This window comes from Stegostoma tigrinum, chromosome 6 (assembly GCF_030684315.1).
Source record: "Stegostoma tigrinum isolate sSteTig4 chromosome 6, sSteTig4.hap1, whole genome shotgun sequence".
NCBI classification, from domain to species: domain Eukaryota; kingdom Metazoa; phylum Chordata; class Chondrichthyes; order Orectolobiformes; family Stegostomatidae; genus Stegostoma; species Stegostoma tigrinum.
In genome coordinates, this window is record NC_081359.1 from 86,900,077 (window position 1) to 86,918,386 (window position 18,310).

The window sequence follows — 18,310 nt, forward strand, 5'->3', positions numbered from 1 at the left end:
TCTCCAGCCTCTGCAGTTCCTACTATCATTAAATTGATGGCTACATGTTTTCTTTTATCTTTCATGATGGATGTATCCTAGGGGAGAAAGAACAAAGTTATTACCACTCTCCTCCCCACAGGATCTTGAGACACCTGGGCCTAGAGTTGAATAACCAATGGTACTTGCTCAGTACAACAACAATTGAACAAGACTTTAGGATTTGAAAGAACCAATTCTGATATCTGGATAGGTCAGGTCTAACATAATCCTGTAAGGCCCTTGGTCTTTGTGATGGTCTGCCACAACCTCCATTTCACAGCCCTTGAGAGACCCTCTGGATCTTGAGGGCAAAGAGACCACTGAAGAGATAGTTCATCGGGGAAAAACAGAAAATGAGAAGGGGGAGGAAGTTGGCAACAGATGGAGATGATATGAAACAGGGAACTCTATTCACCACATGGTGAGATGGACTTCTCTCTCCACCCTCTGCGAGATGACCTCTCTCCTTTCCTTATGGTCTCCAGCATTAGGTCCAGGTTGGCATTGAGGAAGTGAAAGGCAACTCTTGTCCCCATCCAGGTCTCCAACTCCCCTCTGACATCTTGCTTTCTTCTGGCGCAGTGAAAAGCTTTGGCACAAAACTCAGATTTCCCCGACAGGACACCTGTAGCCTCTGTGCCAAGGGGGTCTAAATAAGTTCCACACTTAATATAAGCACTTCTCTTCCATACCCCATTGTTCTGAAGTGGCCGGAAGCCTGCAGTATTCCAATAAAGGCAGTTCTGACAAAGAATCACTGAACAGGAAATTTTAACTCTGTTTTCCCTCCACAGATACTGCCAGACATGCTGAGTTTCTTCAGCACTTTATGTTTTTGTTTCATGGTGCATGCTGTCTTCCCCTCCAGCAGCATCACAATGAATAAATGCTCTCGCGCACAAATCCCAGCTGATACTGCTATGGTAATCCTTTGAAATATTATTATTCTTCAACTCACCAACACCAGAACAAGATTGTCGTTTTTCTGTTTAAACAAGATTTTCATTAACGTCCTGACCAAGGCTCCAACAAGCAAACAGTAATTTATTTAGAGATAGTAGGAACTGCAGATGTTGGAGAATCTGAGACAACAAGGTGTAGAGCTGGATGAACACAATAGGCCAAGCAGCATCAGAGGAGCAGAAAGGCTGACGTTTCAGGCCTAGACCCTTCTTCAGAAAGATTTATTTATCTCGTTGTTAGCCTGAGTTCATCAATTCATTTTGAAGACTTACAGATGGCTTGAAGAGAACAAAAGATGAAGGTAATCTGCTAGTAATTTCTATATTCTATTTCACAATTCTTTTCTCATGTTTCATCCTAATTTGTCGAAAAAAATTGATGTCAAAAATTCTGAGCAATTGTGCTTAGTACTGAAGCCTTTAAAACTTGTTTGTAAAAAAGGATATTGAATGACATTTATCTTTCACTGTCAGATTTCAGAGAGAAACTGTTTTGTATGTCTCGTCAGGCGCACTGTGTATGCTACATATCATCGGTGAACCCAAACATTCTGAAGCTAAAGCCATATTTCTCCATCATCATCATCTCTTTGATTGTTTTTAATGCTGCTGATGACATTTCTATATTTTAGGTTTGAACATAAATTTGTTGAATACACTTGGTTCTTCTCACTTATAAGAGATTCCAGATGTTTTCTGTGCCTTAAGGCCAAAGCTGCCAAGTGAGGATAGTTGTCATCATTAAAGCTGCTAATCTTCTCTACATATCAAATGTATATGCTCACGTCTGCTGGACAATGATGGCAGTGCTAAACAAGGGCACATATCTTGAATAGTGCAGCAGGAGTTGCTTTAAGCATAACTCAATCAGGTAAAACTATAATATTGGACCAATAGCAGGAGTACAAGCAATAGGCCTAGGGCTAAAAATATTGTAATTAATGGATCGAACCTAAGTTATACCAATCTGCCACATTCAGTAGCGAATGTTGGTGGACAATTGAGAAACTAACAGAAGGAAGAGACTCCACATTTATCCCCATCCCTTAATGATGGGAGAGCCCAGTTTTCAGCGCAAAAGGCATCTCGGAAGCGTTTGCAGCTTTCTGCAATCAGAAATGCTGAACATGAGAGTCGTTACATCCTCAACCTGACATCCCATCATCACTGACATCAAAGTTTAGCCAATTTCAGTCACTCCATGTGATATCAAGAAATGGATGAAAGCATTGGATACTGCAAAAGTTATAGCCCCTCATAACATTCCAACAATGGTATTAAAGATTTGCACTCCAGAACGAGGCATAACTCTGGCCAAGTTGTTTCAGTACAGCTACAACACTGGCAGCTGTCTAGCAATACGTAAAATTGCCCAGATGCGTCCTGTGCATAAAAGGTAGCACAAATAATACGCAGCCAATGGCTGTGTCATCATCTTCTCACATAAACGATGTTATTGACATTTTCCTTGACAGTCCTATAAAGTGCCATTTACATAGCAACCACCTTCTTTCTGAGCCTCAGTTTGGGTTCTATCAGGGCCCTCAGCTCCTGACCTCAATACAGCCTTTGTCCAAACATGGACAAAAGCAATGAACTCAAAAGGCATGCACAGATGAGCGCGGCCCACGACAAAGAAGCCTGCTTGATCAGCATCCCATCCACCAAATTAAATATCCACTCCCTCCACCGATAATGCACAGTGACAGCAGTGTGTACTGAGATTCATTGCACCAATTCACCCTGGCTCTGTCGACAGCCATCTTTCAAACTCATGACTTCTACCACCTAGCAGGACAAGGGGGAGCAAAAATAAACAATCACCAACCATTCCTAACAGCAATATGGGTTTACCTGTGCCAAATGGACTTCACCAGTTCAAGGTCTGAGGTCAGTTAGGGATGGACAACACATGCTCAATTTCCAGAGCATCCAGATCCCATGAAAGAAAAAGATAAATTATTGATAGCTTGAGAGTTCTTTCGCTGTTAGCCATCATTATCAGCTCCCAATTGTCTAGTTGAAATTCAAGAGTCAAATTTCATCCACTCTTTAAACCAGTTGGACTGTGATCTGTTCAAATCTTACAGCCACTGAAAGAAAATGTAATGTCTTTGTCACAAGTACTTTTTCAGTCCTTGTTTATGACAATATGGGGTCAATTCGTGTCCACCGTAAATCGGTACGATCAATCATTGTACCAGTAGCAATATTTCATTTAACCTTACTGAACAGTTTGTCTATCGCAAATTGTCATCTGATTTAGAGGTTTGGGCTTTTCTAGCCTTCTGGATATAATGTGGAAAGTGAAAGACCTTGGCAAGTAGTGGCAAGTGTATGAGAAGGGGAGCATGATATCTCCCTGCCTCCATACAGTAGTCCAGCAGAGGCAATATCAGCAGCACAGTTACGTGGAACAGTCCCTCTTCCGCACCTACACAGGCCCCAAACCCCACCTCTTCCTCCGGTACATTGATGACTGTATCGGCGCCGCCTCTTGCTCCCCAGAGGAGCTCGAACAGTTCATCCACTTCACCAACACCTTCCACCCCAACCTTCAGTTCACCTGGGCCATCTCCAGCACATCCCTCACCTTCCTGGACCTCTCAGTCTCCATCTCAGGCAACCAGCTTGTAACTGATGTCCATTTCAAGCCCACCGACTCCCACAGCTACCTAGAATACACCTCCTCCCACCCACCCTCCTGCAAAAATTCCATCCCCTATTCCCAATTCCTCCGCCTCCGCCGCATCTGCTCCCACGATAAGACATTCCACTCCCGCACATCCCAGATGTCCAAGTTCTTTAAGAACCGCAACTTTCCCCCCACAGTGATCGAGAATGCCCTTGACCGCGTCTCCCGTATTTCCCGTAACACATCCCTCACATCCCGCCCCCGCCACAACCGCCCCAAGAGAATCCCCCTCGTTTTCACACACCACCCTACCAACCTCCGGATACAACGCATTATCCTCTGACACTTCCGCCATTTACAATCCGACCCCACCACCCAAGACATTTTTCCATCCCCTCCCCTGTCAGCTTTCCGGAGAGACCACTCTCTCCGTGACTCCCTTGTTCGCTCCACACTGCCCTCCAACCCCACCACACCCGGCACCTTCCCCTGCAACCGCAGGAAATGCTACACCTGTCCCCACACCTCCTCCCTCACCCCCATCCCAGGCCCCAAGATGACATTCCACATTAAGCAGAGGTTCACCTGCACATCTGCCAATGTGGTATACTGCATCCACTGTACCCGGTGTGGCTTCCTCTACATTGGGGAAACCAAGCGGAGGCTTGGGGACCGCTTTGCAGAACACCTCCGCTCAGTTCGCAACAAACAACTGCACCTCCCAGTCGCAAACCATTTCCACTCCCCCTCCCATTCTCTAGATGACATGTCCATCATGGGCCTCCTGCACTGCCACAATGATGCCACCCGAAGGTTGCAGGAACAGCAACTCATATTCCGCCTGGGACCCCTGCAGCCATATGGTATCAATGTGGACTTCACCAGTTTCAAAATCTCCCCTTCCCCTACTGCATCCCTAAACCAGCCCAGTTCGTCCCCTCCCCCCACTGCACCACACAACCAGTCCAACCTGTCTCTGCCTCCCTAACCTGTTCTTCCTCTCACCCATCCCTTCCTCCCACCCCAAGCCGCACCCCCAACTACCGACTAACCCTATCCCACCTCCTTGACCTGTCCGTCTTCCCTGGACTGACCTATCCCCTCCCTACCTCCCCACCTACACTCTCTCCACCTATCTTCTTTACTCTCCATCTTCGGTCCGCCTCCCCCTCTCTCCCTATTTATTCCAGTTCCCTCTCCCCATCCCCCTCTCTGATGAAGGGTCTAGGCCCGAAACGTCAGCTTTTGTGCTCCTGAGATGCTGCTTGGCCTGCTGTGTTCATCCAGCCTCACATTTTATTATCTCAGCAGCACAGTTGCCTGACAACCAGAGATGGCTAGTCAATCAGTTACCCAATTAAAGGCTACGTCCTACCTCCTTCTTACCAGAACTGGCAAGACTACTACCTCCTGGAGAGACCGATAGGTAAATCTAAGCAGCCTCCCAGTGGGGCCAGGAGAGGCTGCCCATCTTTGTTAGCATTCCATGGCCCATAGAAAATGCCTCCTCCTGATCCTCCTACCCAGTAGTAGCGGAGGAACCTTCTCCTTCTTGCAGCAATGTCGATAACACTCATCTCGACCAGTGGTTGTGCTAAGAATCCTGCCCTTTGATTGGATTAGCAGTTTAGGCAAGCCAACATCCTCAATTTGGCCACTATCCAGAGGGCAAACTTTTGAGTGGCTGCTGCATTGGGTTTTGCATGGAGTTGAATCCTGCTTTCAGTAGCAGGACAGGGACTGCCTATTCAATGAAAACATGCCAGTTACAATTTCTGAATTATGTAGAATAAAGGGTTAAATGTAGCAATACCTACCGGAGCCTGAAACACAAGCAGCTGTGTGGTGCTGATATCAGACCGCATGGAACTAAAATCTGATCAAAGTTCTTAATGAAATCCTGCTCAAATGTGTCTCCTCACATAATGTTAAGAGTTAATAAAGGTTGCTAATTTGAACTAACATGGTGTGCAGGCCTCATTTGTCCAAAACTCATAGAAGCTGCTAACAATATTCACTTTATTAAAACAGTAAGGATTTTACATAGCAATTGCTGTTGGCAACATTAACATGGGAACATGAGACAGGTTTGCACAAAATTTCTTCCTCAAATATTTTAACAATGGTGTTTAAAACACTTTGAAATTAATGGGTTAAGAAAACATTAAAGAACAGATAGAAAAATGACAAAAGAATGCATCATGTATTTGTCAAATATTTTTCTAGGTTTAGATTTTTAAGATCTAGTTGTTTTTATCTACTTCTCGCCAAAATGTATTTCATTTCACACTGTTCCCCAAATGGGAAAATAGTCAGGCAAATTCCTTCAAAAGCTCTCCAACACATAATATCAATGCAACAGAAACAAAAAGCTGATGTTATCAATGACAAAATAAAGGAATTTATGTTAAGGGCGTGAACATTTTAATGTATGGTAGAATATAAAGAACTTAAATTAAAGATTCTCATAGCAAGATTATCGTCACAAATCAAGATATTAAAGTTAGCCTTTGTACGTAAGGCGATTTTATGGCCAAAATTGTGAAGTGGATTTTAAAAATTCATTTAAAATTATTTAAAACAATTGGCATTTGATAATTGATAATCAAAGATTGTTTCAGAAAGCAAAAGCTCATGGTATAGAGGGTGACATATCACCACGGACAGAATGTTGTTTTACCAGAAGGAAATAAATTGTGGGAATAAATAAATCTTTTTTCAGGCTGGCAGGATGTGGTGTGCCACATGAGTCAGTGTTGGGGCTTCAACTCTTCACAGTCAAATATAGAAGGTTTGAAGGAAGAAGCCAGGGTATAGTTACTAAATCTGCTGATGACACTAGAGATAGCCAGGAAAGTGAGTTGTGAAGAAGACACAAAGGGGTTTAAATCGGTTAAGTCAGTCGGCATCAATCTGCAAATGGAGTGCAATGTCAGAAAGTGGAAAATGCCCTAATTTTTCAGAAAAAAATAACAAAAAAAAGGTTGCAGAGATCTGATTATCCTGGTGAATGAATTCCAGAGGGTTAGTATGCAGGTAGAGCACAAGTCAGGAAAACCAATCAAATGCTGTGATGTATTATGAGGGGAATTGAATGCAAGAGTAAAGAAGCTATGTATCAGTTATACAGGGCATTGGTGAGATCACATCTGTTGTATTGTGAACAGTACCGGTCTTTACAGGAGGATTTAATGCATTGGAAGCAGTTCAAAGAAAGTTGCCTGGGCTAATGCTTGGAATGAGTGGATTATGTTATGAGGAAAGGCTAGACAGGCCTGGCCTGTATCCTCTGAAGATTATCTGAGTCAGAAGTGGCTTAATTGAAACATATAAGATCCTGAGGGGGCTTAATCAGGTGGAGGTTGAAAGGATGTTTCCCCCTGTGGGGGATTCTCAAATTAGGGCTCTCAGTTTAAAAATAGGGAATCACCCTTTTAAGGCAGAGAAGGAGAAATATTTTTTCTACGAGGGCTATGAGTCTGTGGAATTACTTTCCTTAAAAGACAGTGGATACAGAATCTTTAAATATTTTTAAGACAGTGGTAGATAAATTCTTGACTATGAAGGGGATGAAAGATTCTTAGGGATATGCAGATTTGAGATAAAAATTGGATTAGCCATGATATGATTGAATGGTGTAGCAGGCTGAAAGGGCTGAGTGGCCTACTGCTGTTCCTTGTTTGTGTGTGTGTAGTGTGTTTGCTCCCCATGTCCAAGACACATAGGATCAGATCACTTTTTTTTAGCTGAATTTGGTGAATCTTTTTCAAAATGAGCAAGATGAGTCAATCTAGAGTGAATTAGGCTTCAGTTTATTGCATCTTTCCTAAAATTAACTTTCCACACTGTAACACTTTGTGCTGCAGAAATGAAATATAAATCTGCCAAATATTTTCTTAAAGGATAACTCAGGTTGCAAACAATTAGCATTCAACTGAAAAATCACATCTTCCAAACTTTGTTTCCTAAAAGCTATCATTATGACCAGGTATGCAGGGGTTTATCAATTTTCTTCTTTTAACCTTGTTGATTGGCTATAAGAAAGATTTTAAGCTATTTTTAGCACACAGGTATGTCACATGTTGATTAAAACATGGTACTCATCAAAATTAAGGAAAAAATTCCAAGACTTTCCTGAATGAAAGAATTTTGTTGTTTACCTACTTTGAGGAAAACAATATTTGACATGAAACACGTACACAAACACAGTTTTAAAGTTTAGAGAAGGAAGAATGTCGACTGCAAAAAGGAAAAGCACGGATGGGCTGTTTGAAAAGCCCTCACAGTAATTGAGGTATTAAGTTTTAACCTCAGTCCATGGTTGTTTAATTGATAACAAAAATGGAAATTACTGGGAAAACTCAGCTGGTCTGTAATATCATTGGAGTGAAAGCAGAGTTAATGTTTCAAGTCCAGTGATTCTTCTTCAGACCTGTTAGAACATTGAATGAACTGGAGGATGAAATGAAACTTGGGGACATGCCTGAGCTAGTGTGAGGTGGTGCTGATAAAGAGACTAGCCTAGAGTGTGCAATGGCAGCATGTGGCACTAAGTGTGGATCTTAGAATGCAGCAAGAGCAGCTATCTGAGAAGGGTTGCATGTCACAGAAAGATCTGTGATGATCCTAGGTGGAACCAAAACATGAAGGATGAAACATTAGAATCCATGTGGGATGTGCCTGAGCTGGGGAAGTCACTGAGGAATGTGATGTAGCTGTGGAAGCAGGTTTTGGCAAATACATTGTCAAACAATGGGACCGACAGTGAAAGTAATGTCTGTAAACTGGAGAAAAAGAAATTTGAACAGAAATCCTGTCCGAAAGAGAAGCATAATTTCTTTAAGGTGGGCATACCTAAAAGAGATGTGGCAATGAGGTACACACTGAATAAAAGAACCCAAAGAACTATGGGTGCTGGAAATCAGAAACAAAAACAAAAAAAGCTGAAGAAGGTTCACTGGCCCCAAAATGTTAAATCTGCTTTTTCTTCACAAATGCTGCCAGACCTGCTGAGTTTTCCCAGAAATTTCTGTTTTGCTTTCTGATTTCCAGCATCCACAGTTCTTTGGGTTTTTTGTTGTTTAATTGGTGTCTTGTATACTTAGCATATGCAAAATTTGCAAGTATCCTTGAATTGTTAATGAACGGATGTTTAACAAATTTGCTTTATTACTAGGTGCTCTTCTGTGAGAGGCTGGGAAAGAAAGAGAGGAGGCCTCAGAGAGTAGACTATAAGGCTTACAATTCTGCTGTTACAAACCCATCATTTGTCCTTCTATTCTGCCCAAACTGTTGTTGCCAGAAATGGTTCCTTTGTATATTCCCTTGCCTGCCTTCATTTTCTTCTCAAGTCAGACAATCTACAAGTGACTTTCACCCCAATATGCAGAACTTTAGAAAGGTATAAGGTAAACAGGAGGCATAGACCTGAATGACTGGTCTCAGTAATTTTGAATGATGACTTTTAATTTCAGTTCAGGCTGAATCTTATTTACTGCTGTTTAGAGCTAGCTCCTTTGGTTAAAGTGAAGACTGCAGTTATCCTAAACCAGTGTTTTTCTTTTCGCTAAAAGCACATTCATCCACGTAAGGTACCAGTATTAAAATCAGATGATGGAAGTTGAAAATTGATAACCTATTTTTACCACTATCATAAGTAGTTTAATATTTGTGTTTTACTTTACACAATAAAAAAAAACTGATTGGTCACTAAAGTTTAAACGGGAGTGTTAGCAAGTACTGTTCACACGTTGTTAATCTAATACTGCATCAGCACTCACCGATTGTATGGAGATTTAATAGTTCTGTGTATCTAAGTTATTTTACTAATGTCTACAATTTATCTCTTGCTACACATATGACATCCTTTATTGCTAGGGACTGCTAATGTTTATTTTGAACTCCTCTTAAATGAATCCTCACTTCCAGCATGCTAGAAAGTGTAAGATAACAAAGTGTGGAGCTGGATGAACACAGCAGGCCAAGCAGCATCTCAGGAGCACAAAAGCTGATGTTTCGGGCCTAGACCCTTCATCAGAGAGGCGGGTGGGGAGACGGTTCTGAAATAAATAGGGAGAGAGGGGGAGCTAGAAAGTGTAGTTCCTTGTCAAGATTGCTTGGTAAAATTTGAAATGTGTCCATGAAATGGAAAGTAAATTCTCTTTGTTTTAATCCATATACTGGTTTGTTTCATGCTCACAAATGATTAATTTTGTTTCTGGAAAGTAACAAAAGAACCATGCAATAAAGACATTGATTTCTGTTTTAACTGGCAATTAAATTAGTTGCATTAACAATATATATTGTTCATAGCAGTTTCATTAATTGCTTGGGTAGCAGAAAATAATTAATAGTTCATGATTATTTTGCTAAGCTACACTGTAATTGTTTCATCTTACATAGAGGTTCAATGAACAAGTCATGTCCATCTGAGAAAGCACTCTACTGGGATTAGGAGTCTACCACTAGTATTGCTTCCACTGAGAGTGCAACTAGAAGACAGAGTTGATTAGGCTCAATAGGGATGGTAAGTGGCTCGGTGGTTAGCACTGCTGCCTCACAGTGCCAGGCACCCAGTTCCAATTCCACCCTCAGGCGACTGCCTATGTGGAGTTTGCACATTCTCCCTGTGTCTGTGTGAATTTTCTCTGGGTGCTCTGGTTTCCTCCTACAGTCCAAAGATGTGCAAGTTAGGTGGATTGGCCACGCTAAATTACTCCTTGTGTCCAGGGATGTGTGGGCTAGGTGGATTAGCCATAGGAAATGCAGGGAGGGATAGGAGAGAAGGGTGAGTCTGGGTGGGATGTTCTTTGGAGAGTCAGCGTGGACTTTGTTGGACTGAATGGCCTGTTTCCACACTGTATTTGTTGGTGGTTTGTAAGATCTGCCAGTGAGAACTAAAATAGCAGAGTTTATAAAACACTCCTTGATAGTTCATTTGTGTGGGGATACAGTAAGATGGCAATAGGTTGGTTGATGAAGGGAAATATTTTCCATTATACAGAGGTCTATTCAATATAAATCAGTTCTGGATGTGCTGAAGAGACTAACCACTTCTGTGAATGTCATACCAATTCATGACAAGTGTTCAGGTTTTACTGCTTATTGGAAATCTTCATCAGTTTCTCCCTCCTCTCTGTCACCCTGCCAAATATTGAGATTAGGCCTCTTCAATCTCCTGCTAGATTCTATCTTTTGTCTGAATGCCAAAATTGTGAGAGGCACAACAGGTCCTCATGTTTTTTGATAACCTGACAAAGTTATAATTAAAGATAGTGGGAACTGCAGATGCTGGAGACGCTGAGATAACAACGTGTAGAGCTGAAGAAGAAGGGTTTAGGCCCAAAACATCAGCCTTCCTGCTCCTCTGACGCTGCTTGGCCTGCTGTGTCCATCCAGCTCTACACCTTGGTATCTAAGGCTATATTTAGAGCAAAGACTCTACTGATCTGTCTATTTTGGAATATAATTATGTGTTTCATCAGAATTTTAGTGAATGCATGAATCTGTATCTGCATGCGTGCGTTCATGGTAACCTATACCGTGTGCATGGTGTGGCACATCTGTGGGCTTTTAACACCAAGGGAAATTCCTGATCAAAGGGAAGAAGAATGAATAACTTCAGCTGGATCAGAAAAATGTATGAATATACTTTACAATTACTACTAAATGATATTAGTAATCTGCTCATTGCCAGCACTTCTATCACTAACATGTCACAATGCCACATCTCATAAAATTGCTTGACAGCAGAACAACATCAGAACTCCAATTCAGTTTGGCCTTGTGCAGTTTCATTGGTCCTTCACATTTGTATTATCAGATAAAAGATCATAACCTGAAAGATTAAATCTGCATCTCTCTCCACAGATGATGTCAAACCTGTAAAATGTATCCAACATTTTCTATTTTGATTTCAAGCATTCACTGAACTTGGCTTTGGGTCAAATATTTTGTTATTTGGCTCAGTTTTCAAATTTTGTCAATAGCTCTCCCATGAAGCACCTCTGTGCATTTTTGTACATTAAAGACACAATTAAGTCATTAATTGTTGTTGTTGCTGATCTGGGTGCCTCACCTAAAACTTAATCTGTCCCTATCATGATTGTTGTTCTATGTACTTAATCCCATTAGAGACAGGTTTAGCTCAACTATAGCATTTTTAACACTTTGCACCAAGATTTTCCATCCCTTCACAATAAAATCTAAAATTATGAAATGGGACAAATGCATTACTGAGTCGTAGGAAATTCCTTTGCCTATACATTTGACTGAATGAATGAGTAAATAACTTCGAGTAACACGTTTGCTAAATTAATGTGATTACAGAAATTTATAATAACGTACGAATACGTTATCACCGATATTTTTGCAACACAATTTTGACACCAAATGTTTGTATGCGCCTCTTAAAACTGTAGAAATGATGTAACAGTACAAGTCTGAAAAGAATAGTTTAATGAATTTAATACTAAAGTATGAACAAGTCTTGCCCACAAACCATAACTCTGGATCACTTCTGGGCATATTGAAATTTAATTATGATATGCCTTTACTTAAAAAAAGGACATACATAAAAATTGACTGCAGATGTGAATTCAATGTGTGCCTGGAGAGAGGCTCTGGTATGTCAAAGAAGCTTCAAAAGCTAAAAAAAGCACTACAAACTAAACTAGTATTTCCCTGGGAGTATCATAGGTTGTGAACACGACAGTAAAAAAGACAACAATCTCACTAAGAGATGTACTTGGAGTTTTCATCTTTGCATAATCCACAGGGTTCAGAGGTTAAAAGTCAACCATGGTCTGTGTGTTGTTAGTCTGATAATTTAGTGTGCGGACTAGAGTGTTGTGAGGCTCACAGCACTGAGAACAGCCATTTAGATACTCCTGCACTGCAGGTAAAGAACAGAAAAAAATACTCATTGTGAGTAAAATCCAAAAGAACTGCGGCTGCTGTAAATCAGGGAAAAAAAAGTTGCTGGAAAAGCTCAGCAGGTCTGGCAGCATCTGTGGAGGAGAAACCAGAGTTAACGTTTTGGGCCCAGTGGCCCTTCCACAGGACTGAATGTGAGTGTTGCCAGTCAGCCCCTGCCAAAAGCAGTCAGGACAAACAGAATCTGAAATTGACTGTTCAAATGATCAATGTCAGCGCTACCGGTAACATCCACGGCAACAGCTGCAACATGCAACTCTCTGCTGTTCAAGAACAATTCAGAGATTGATCTCTTTTCTTAACCTGTATGTTTGTGGACTCACCTCTTATTTTTAATCAGTGTGTTTGTGTATTGCATAACTGTTTCTTTTTGCTTTTAGTAATTGTTAAACTCACTCCTTTCACTAATTCAAGAAAGCCTGGTTAAATGGATTCGTTTTAAAATGTATATTCACTAGGTCTGGGAGAAAGTTTTTCACAAAAGAAAGGGTTAGTTTTAAAATTAACCTTGCTTTGATTAACGGAGATAGAAGGTGAATAACCAAGAGGAGCCAATTCACACCTCCTCATCTGGGAGCTTAATTAGGTATCCTGTGTGGAACCATGACAAATGTCGGAACTGTACCTAGGGACTAGTCTTACCAAATTGGATTAGTCCAGGTGCAATTTTACTCTCACATTGTTATGATTTAACAGAGGTCTGCTTCCCCAGCAGGTCAGATGTAGAGTATAAATTTGCCTATGCATGCCCTACAATACATTGATTTCAACTGTATTTGAACTGTATTTAATACAAAGCTGCTACTTCTGTTGGAATTACTCGAAGGTACAAGAAGTGTTGTGAAGAATCCTTAACGTTCAATGACAGAATTGGATTTTGAAGTCTATCATTTACCTTAACATCAACACAGTGGACAGCAACATTTATATTTTTTAGTGTGACACATCAATCATCAGGTAATTCAATTCCACTGTATCTAAAATTTAGAGGAGCAGGTGTCGTGGCTGAAGATAACACACCTATGAATATCCCTGATATGGTACCTTGGGGATTGAGGCTTGTGCTGGACCATAGGAGGTCAAATATATTCAGTGCACAATCACTTTAAAGCAAAGATCTCAACTTTACTTGTATTAATCACATACCAAGTGGAGGAATGATTTTTCAATTGGATACCAAAGTCAGGATTTAGGCAATCGAAAGAAGAAAAGTGTAACAAAAAGGAAGTTGAATAAAGCACCATGCATAGCCACCATAGAGAAAACCAAAAGTACTTTAGGCACCACAGAATTTTGTGGAACAGAGTGGCAGATTGAGGTACAAGGTGCATAATTATAGGCTATAGAATAATTATCAGGTGCATAACAGGCTGATGTTAGGAAGGAGGATGTGCTAGAAATTTTGAAAAACATGAAGGTCGATTAGTCCCCTGGGCCAGATGGTATATACCCAAGGTTACTACAGGAAGCAAGGGAAGACGCTGCTGAGCCTTTGGCGATGATCTTTGCATCCTCACTGTCCACTGGAGTAGTATCAGATGATTGGAGGGTGGCAAATGTTATTCCTTTGTTCAAAAAAGGCAATAGGTATAACCCTTGGAATTACAGACAAGTCATTCTTACTTCTGTGGTGGGCAAATTATCAAAAATGATTGTGAGAGATTGTATTTATGATTATTTGGAAAAGCACAGTTTGATTAGAAATAGTCAGCATGGCTTTGTGTGAGACAGGTCAATCCTCACAAGCCTTACTGAATTATTTGAGGATGTGACAAAACACATTGATGAAGGTAGAGCAGTTGATGTGCTGTATATGGATTTTAGCAAGGCATTTGATAAGGTTCCCCATGGTAGGCTCATTCAGAAAGTAAAGAGGCATGAGATCCAGGGACATTTGGCTGGGCGGATACAGAATTGGCTGTCCAATAGAAGACAGAAGGTGGTAGTAGATGAAAAGTATTCAGTCTGGAGCTCGAAGAACAGTGGTGTTCCACAGGGATCTGTTCTGGCACCTCTGCTCTTTGTGATCTTTATAAATGACTTGGATGAGGAAGTGGCAGGTGGATTAGTAAGTTTCCCAATGACACAGGATGGTGGAGTTGTGGATAGTGTGGAGGGCTGTTGAAGGTTGCAACAGGACATTGACAGAAAGCAGAGCTGGGCAAAGAAGTGGCAGATGGAATTCAAACCAGAAAAGCATGAAGTGATTCATTTTGGAAGGTTAAGTTTGAATGCAGAATACAGGGGAAATGGCAGGATTATTGGCAGTGTGGAGTAACAAAAGGATATTGTAGTCCACAACCATAGATCCCTCAAAGTTGCAACCCAAGTTAATGGGGTTGTTAAGAAGGCGTATGGTGTGTTGGATTTCATTGGCAGGGGAATTGAGTTTAAGAGCCACGATTCATCTCTGTGTTTATACTGCAGCTCTATAAAACCCTGGTTAGGACACACGTGGAATACTGCGTTCAGTTCTGGTCGCCTCATTTTTGGAAGGATGTGGAAGCTTTAGACAGCATGCAGTGGAGATTTACTAAGATGCTGCCTGGACTGGAGAGACGGTCTTATGAGGGAAGGTTAGGTGAGCTAGGGCTTTTCTCATTGGAGTGAAGAAGGATGAGAAGTGATTTGACATAGGTGTACAAATGATGACAGGCATAGATAGAGTGGATAGACAGAGTCCTTTTTCCAGGGCGAAAATGGCAGTTATGAGGGGGCATAATTTTAAGGTAATTGGAGGAAGGTATAGGGGAGGTATCAGAGGTAGTTTCTTTACACAGAGAGAGGTGGGTGTGTAGAATGCACTGCCAGCAGTGGTAATGAAGTTGGATCCATTAGGGACATTTAAACGACTTTTGGATAGGCACGTGGATGATAGCAAAATGAAAGACATGCAGGGCGGTTTGATCTTAGATTAGGTTAATAGGTCGGCACAACATCATGGGCTGAAGGGCCTAAACTGTGCTGTACTGTTCTACGTTCTATGTTCTAACCCAAAATATTATTGTTTGAACTTACAAAGCAGAATAGTGAAAATGAACTTGACATTTAGTGTAAGCAGCACCAATACATTTTATTCGTCCCCTTTCATACAAACACATCCTCTGTTTTTTTAGGAAAATACCTTTGTGCTCGAATATAATTTGTTTCCCTTTACATTCTGATGGTAAAGAAGGAACAAAGAACTTGAACAAAATCAGAAGTTTCTAGAAAAGCTCCACAGGCCTGGCAGCATTTGTGAAGACAAATCAGAGTTAACATTTTGGGTCCGGTGACCCTTCCTCAGACCCTTCTTTTCAAAGAAAAGTTTGGGAGGACAATTGATCCCTTGTGCATCCCCGTGATAATATCTCAACCAATCAGAATCAACTTGACTGTTTTGTAATTTAAAAAACAGTTAAATGATAATGGTTTCTTCATGCATTCTTCATGGCAACACTTCAACCAATCAGTACTGCTATCCTATGCAGTTTAAAACCATTGTCTGCTTTGAAAATTGGCATTCTTGAAATTCTGTCCTGATGGTGCAAGATGAAAAACTTCAACAGCATGCCGCTCTTTTCAGCAACATTTGTGCCTAAAAAAATTTACAAAATCCTAGCAACATTTGTGAGCCTTAATTAAAAATGGCAAAAAATTTACAAAATCCTAGCAACATTTGTGAGCCTTAATTAAAAATGGCAAAAATAAACTGTGATCAGACCACAAATGTGTCCTGCAATGTGCCCAACTAATGTGTTTATCTCAAAGGTTTTGGATGCTACACTTGACGGAATCAGCAACACGGCAGTTCACTGGAGATTTCACAAATTACTCTGACTGTTTCTGTGCAGGGGTCCCTTGGTTTTTCTTTGAAATGGAGTATTATAAAGCATGTTTGCTTTGGCATGTATTACAACAACACACTGGGAAATGGAGTGAGCTTTGACACACACTGACAGTAATTGAGCAGAGCAAGTGGGAACTTTATCAAGGAATAAACAGAACTATCTGAAGCTTTCTGCAAAGTAATAGCAACTAATGTACACACAATACTCTAACAGTTTTCTGTGAAGTTACTTCAAAGCATTTTAGATTTGCTAAAAGTTACAGAACACAGATACTGCAGTATTTTAGATACACTGTAGCGGACTTTTGACAGTAAGTTCTAGATGCTAACTTTGTTGCAGAACATGTTTTTGAACATGATCATCAGCTCTCAAGGGCATTGCAGAGAACAGTTGGAAGTAGATGCCTCGTGGGAGCAAAATAAAACGATCACAAGTAATAACCTTATATAAAATTGTATCGAGTCATCTGAATACAGGATGTCTTCCAGGAACAATTCAGTAATGGCATTCTACCTAAAGGAGAGACAGGATGTCAACACAATAACAACTGTAAAGGAAGAAATATATAAGCAGTAGACTGGTTTCTGGCACACAGCATTTAGGATTTAATTCAATCATATTTATTATCATTTTTAGGTTCCTTATAATTCTAAAACACTGGTCCTAAAACGTTACAGAATACTAAATTGTACCGCAGGAATGAATGTGTTAGTATCATGATAGTTAACCAGCAAACACCATTGCTTGCTTTTCTGGTCATAGATGCAGCTTCAAGAACCAAAAAGGGGAAATGAGTGTGATTTCTCTTGACATCAAGGCTACATCTGAGTGAGTGTGGTATCATGGAGCCCTAGCAAAACAGGAGTCAATGGGAAGCAGGTGGGAAACTCCTGTTTGGAGTCATACCTGGCACATAGGGAGATCATTTTGGTTGTTGGAGGTCAGTCATCTCAGCTCCAGGACATCTTTGCACGAGTTCCTCAGGTTAGCGCCTAAGGCCAAGCCATGGTCAGCTGCTTCATCCTACCCTCCATCCTAAAGCTAGAAATAAGGACATTCAACAATGCTGATATAATATTCAACACCTTTCCTGATTTCTTGTAAACATTGAAGCAGTCTTAATCCAAATTTAGCATGGCTTGGACATCATTCAGGTTTGGATTCATAAGTGGCAAGTATGATTCACGCTATGTAAGTGCCACCACCAACAAAAAAAAATTCAACCTTCTCCCCTTGGCATTAAATTTGCTGATGCCACTGCTATCAGCTTCTTGGGGGTTGACATTGATCAGAAACTGAACTGGACCAAGCACATAAATTCCGTGCATACAAGAATATGTCAAAGGCTATTAAGTTTGTGTACGAGTAACTCGTCTCTTTACTCCTCAAAATCTATCCACTATCTTCATGGCACAAGTCAAGAGGATGATAGAATAAGCTCCAATTGACTGGATGAGAGCAGCTCCAACAATGTTCAGGAAGCAAAACACAATCTATGACAAAGCAACCTGCTTGATCAGCATCTGATCCACCTTCAATATTCACTCCCCTCACAATCAAAGGCAGCAATGTATACCACACACAAGATGCACTGCAGTTACACAATACCACCACCTGCAATTTCCACTCCAAAATATACACCACCCTGGCCTGGAAATGTAATCATCATTCTCTCACTGTTGCTATGTCAAAATCTTACAACTCCTTCCTATTAATACCTATATAGGCAGACTGTTCTTGTTTAAGGACTGTCTTGAAGACAATCGTGGATGGTCGAAAAATGCTGCCAGTGATTCCTCATCCATTAAAAAAAGTATTAAAAATAGTAACTGTTTACAGAAACAGACAGAAAATTAGGAATTTTGTTTCAATAACACACCAAGGGCAAACGAACTGTCTAGAAAGCGGTAAAAGCTGACTTAATAGTA